Source organism: Mchenga conophoros, linkage group LG16 (assembly GCF_057382185.1).
Source record: "Mchenga conophoros isolate Kocher_MC1m ecotype Shallow Benthic linkage group LG16, M_conophoros_male_GT1.1, whole genome shotgun sequence".
In the NCBI taxonomy this organism is placed as follows: domain Eukaryota; kingdom Metazoa; phylum Chordata; class Actinopteri; order Cichliformes; family Cichlidae; genus Mchenga; species Mchenga conophoros.
The window spans coordinates 21708460-21713531 of record NC_140541.1 but is presented as its reverse complement, the minus strand read 5'-3'; positions in this window follow the sequence as shown (position 1 = coordinate 21713531).

Here is a 5072-nt window from a genome sequence, read left to right as displayed (position 1 = left end):
CAGGCGGGGAGAGAGGGAGAGAGAAGGGGAGGGAGAAGGGAAGTAATGAGTGTTCAAAATAGACAATAAATCTAATAGCGTGCAAATTGAATGGAAATATGCTTTCACAGGAACATCAAATCTCTGATTATTATTATCAACTCGGAGGCTGTGATCTTGTCTTGATCTTTTTTTATGGTTGATTTAATGAGAATTTCATGTTGTTGGAGTTTGAAATTGCCGTAAATCTTGTTGGGTTTTTTTGGTCTTTTTTGTTCTCCCAGCACAGAGAACTCGACCCAGGTAACACGAAAAAACAGCTGGTGTAAGCGTGGCTGATAGCAGCATGCTCACACTGATTAAATTGCAATCGATTTCTGCAAAATGTCAGGAAACGCAAGGGTCTAGTGCCATTTAATGTGCGTCAGATGAGAGCTGTAGGTAAGGGTCTGTGTTATCACTCATATGTCACAGAATGTGGAGAATGACAGGGTGGTGCCAGGGGTTTAATTGGCGTTAACACTTGTGGTGTAGAGAGCAGGCTGAGTCTCCTAGGCAATGCCCAGTCAATGTGAGTCAAGAGAAGCACTCAACAGGCTTTGAAGGGAAGCAGTTATATTTACTTACTGAGATGGATTTGGAGGGGATTTTTTTTATTAAGCTTTACAACAGTCTGGAGAGTGATGGAAGGCATGAAGTTCTAAAGAAATAAAAACAGAAAACAATAACTTGAGTACACACAAATCAAGATCAGTCAACACGGAGCTCTCCTAAGCAAAAGAAATCCAAGGCTAATAAAAACTGATTTTGTTGACTAATAAAACAGAGCCTATGATCAATATGGCTGTAAATTGCTTTTGTTGGATAAGGGACCACCGGAGCTGAATAAATATAATCATGCAAAATAGCCTCTCTAGAGCCATTATTTATCCAGGACCTATTCATACATGTGGGTATTGTTGCTGCAGCACAGAAAGACCTCTTGAGTTACTTTAAAAATAATAATAAATGGAAACACAAAGCTGGAGCAAAAGGACAAAACAATTCACTTAAAACATCTTGGTTGACACACATAAGTACTAATTAGCCCAGGAATTTGTGAGGAGGAGACAGCCAGTCTTGGTCATTGTGCTCAGTTTCAGGTTTCAAAGACATGGAAAGATTATTCTTTTGGATTACCTAAATGGCTTCGCAGCGAAAAAGCCATTAATCAAAGGCACCCTCTGGTCAGGAAATAGCTCCATAGAAAATATCTACAACCTTCTCATTTCAGCACAGAGATTTCTGGCAAAGCTATAAAGCAGAGTGTCATGAATGACTGGCCCCACTCCAAACCCATTAATGATGTGATGATTGAACTCTCATTCACAGAATAACCCAAGACACTCGTATCAGCTTTGTCAACAAAGATCGTTTGGACAGACCAAGGTCACTTATTGGAGATGTGGTCTCAATGAAGCTCATCGCTTTCTTAAAAAAACTTTTGATTAACAGTGTAGTGTACACAGTTGAGTTAGGACATTTAAATCACTCCCACCCACCGGTTGAGATAAATATAAACCTTTCCTCATTACAATGCATTGTTCTGCTCGAAAACCTTGGGTCTTGGCATTCAAGTGAATGCTGCTTTGACACACGCCAAATTTGCACGCTTAGCCCAGAATGTCTCAGCAGCATTTGAGGAACACGACATGAAGCCTAAGATGATGGCTCAGCCTAAAAACTCTATATATACCAATGTGACCAAATATCCGCGTGATAACCTGGAACAAAGCCACGCCCTTCAACACACAGATCACAAAAGACGCCAACAACCTGGTGCCTGTCACCGCAGAGCCCCACTCAGAAGTAAATGTCCATGCCCTGTCAGGGTTAGAGTGGTGTATGCTGAAGGCTTGAAGTCTATTCTTGGCAAAACGATGCCCAGTAGTTGCACTCGTAGACCAGGCCTTTAATCTTTTTGACCACTGAGAATAGCTTTGAAAGCACAAGACACTGTCTGCAAAACAAAATCTGATTGATACTGTGTCAAACCGCATAACTCGTCATGATTTTTGTACTCGCATGAATTTTCAAATGATAAGTTACTCCGTCTGTGAAGCAGCAACTCATTCATGTAAAACACTTTCCTCTGGATGTTATCTTCTGCTGAATTGACTGGGGTGGTAGGGGGTGAGAGAGCTCCAAAATTCCAACATGAAGCATGACAGATACATAAAGTGGAATTTAGTTGGAAGTTTTCTCAAATCACAGACAATTTATTCTGCTTTGTTTCCTTGTTTTTCTTCTCTTCCACATGGAGCAGGAAATGCAAACATCCAGCATGAAGTGTGGGCTAATTCATCACACAGCAACACGGAGGAATATCTGATGGAAATTTTGCATATCATGCATGTATACTGTGTGGGAATTACAGCGTGTTACAGCTACTCTTTCGAAATCGTGATAAGCAAGGTTGTGCTGGTTTGTTTTGTGCATTATTTTGCATTCCTGTCTGTCACTTGCATAAATATGTGATTTCCCCATTTTTTTGTGGATGCAATAAAAAAATCTAATAAAACACTATTAGAAAAAATAAATGATCCATATCTTGTGAACTAATTTTTTCGCTGTAAGCTATAGTTTTATAGTTTCCCTTTCTTTTATATACCACACTCCAGTTTGCGGAGTCGTTTTGTAGCTTGAAATTCGCTATAATTCTGCACTGCATAGTTTGTTAGAGGATGCAATATTATTATATGAGGTTTTTTGCACTGAAATGGGCAATTAGCCTCTGCACTGTGCCGAGTTCCCTCTCAATTTCTGCCCCAGGAGGGTGACGACAGCTTAAAGTGATCAGTGTGCTATCGATGGAAGGAGAAGTGGCTGAAAGCTAGCAAAATAATTATAGTTTTATTTTAGTGGTAAAAGATGAGGTGATCAAATCTTAGTAGCAAGTATAAGACTGAATTTAGCACAGTGTTGGGCAGAAAAAAAAGGCAGTTATGATATTACAGGTTTCAGAAAGGCGATAAAAGAGACTGGAAGAGAAAATGTATCGTGGAGTTGAGACCAGTAGAACAAAGGCTCACTTAGAAAAGGGGGGAGACTTCTGCGCTCCATGCAAAACTGCCTTAAGATAAAGTTCTTAAAGTGGCTGTCAGATGCTGTATTGAAGCCAGTAGTGAGGCTCCCATACAAGGTTCTTCATGGTGTTTCCTTTGATTTCCTTCAGCCTGAGAAAAGCACTGTCCTAAAAAGGGAAAAGGAAAGAGATTTTTTGTCCCCACGTGTCCTTACTCCAACATGACCCTCTATTCAGATGCTACTTCCGACCTTTGTCATTGCATTACATGCCAACTTTTCTTTTAGCTAGACTATTTCAGCAATCTTTCCGCCCCTTAAGTTACAATTGCTCTAGTGTTTCCATCAAGGTCAATGAGAGGTGGTTATAAACAGGAAAAAAGAAGAAAAGAAAGCAACATAGTGCACTATGGTATTCAGATCCAGCTCTAATCTCCTTTCTCAAGATGACGGAGGAAAAGGATCACATATGACGGAAGAGTCTTTATAATGGATTGGGGGGGAAAAAAAAGATGACGATAGCCCACGCAATCACTTCTCCCTCTGGTGCAAGAACTAAATCCCAAAGGGAAACTCCTTATAAACATTCAGTTTGTTCAAGGCAGCTCGAAATGTGTTCAGTTTCTCATTTATTGTACCTCTGGTGCATATCCAGCAGAGCTCTCCAGTAGCATGTCGACCAATCAAAACCTGGAAACAGGTTTGCTGCTTCTGCCATGGCAATAATTTCCACCCCTCTAAGAGGCCTTCTATTTCAATCTAATTCAAACAAATGTATTCATATATACTTATATATTAATCTCATTTGATTTGGCTTTAATCAGTGACAAAACCTGTTTGTTTAGAGCAGCAGGAAGGCTCACAGAACTGGTGGATTTTGATATTTAAACATCATGCTGGATGGTTATGTTTCATTCCACTCACTAACAGGTGGAAGAAGTAAGGAATCAAGGGGAATGCAAATGCTCCCTCACCTCATCTGAGCCAGAATGAAACTCCACTTTGGCTGCGATTTTCATCCACACGTGGAGTTTTCAGGAATGGGAATAGTGAAAAGAACACATTCGCTTTCACAAATTGCATGAAATCCTGCCCAGGATTCGGTGATAAGGGTACACGGTTTGAAGAACTGCACACATTTCTTAGTGAAGCTTTGATAGATTCATTTCATTAAAACGCTCTTTTTTATTATGAGCAACATTAGTGACCTTGAGGAGTCGGTCGCCTAATCACCAAGGTTAAAATATCTGGAGCAATTAGAATTTTTTTTTTCTGTCTGCAGTGTCCTTGTTGCAGACAGAGCACAATGAGATTTAGAATTAAAGTGGATTGGACAGGAGGTATTGCGTCACAGTCTAATGGGGAGCCTACAGCCGATGGCAGTTAAAGCATGCACATCTGAAATGGGAATCCAACTCATTTTATGAGCTGCCTCTGATTTTGGCTTTGTCTAAGCTTTAGGTAAACAGTCAACAGACCTCGCGTGATCTGACTTTGGACATCTGACAAAACAATTATTGCACAAAGAACTATTTGTAAAACTTAAAAACGTTTCTTTTACAGTTTTCAGGAAGAAAAAAAAAGATCGACTAGATGGACAAAACAGAACCATCAGAGCTGGATCTTACTGTAGCCACAGCTCTGTGGTCAATATTGCAAACAGTGTTTTGACTCCAACACAAACAGTTTCGATCCTAGCCTCCCACTGATCCAAACATTTACTTATTCAAATGGGCTGCCAGTCATTGCCTGAAATGACAAAGTGAGGGAGTATCGTTGCTGTTTAAAGATGTTCCAAAGATTGATCCTGGCTGTCTGACAACGTGTGCTTTGGTTCTGTTTTATTGCTTCCATAAAGTGCTCCAATGAGACAAATTTAAGATTCAGGTCAACTTTGAGACCTTCTTAACCTCTCTAATCAGCGCAGATATGACACAATGCATGCTCTGAGGTTTTTGACTTTAATTATGGCCCATTATCATCATTGTAGAATGAACACAGAGGTCACAGATTCTTTCCAAATTGACCCT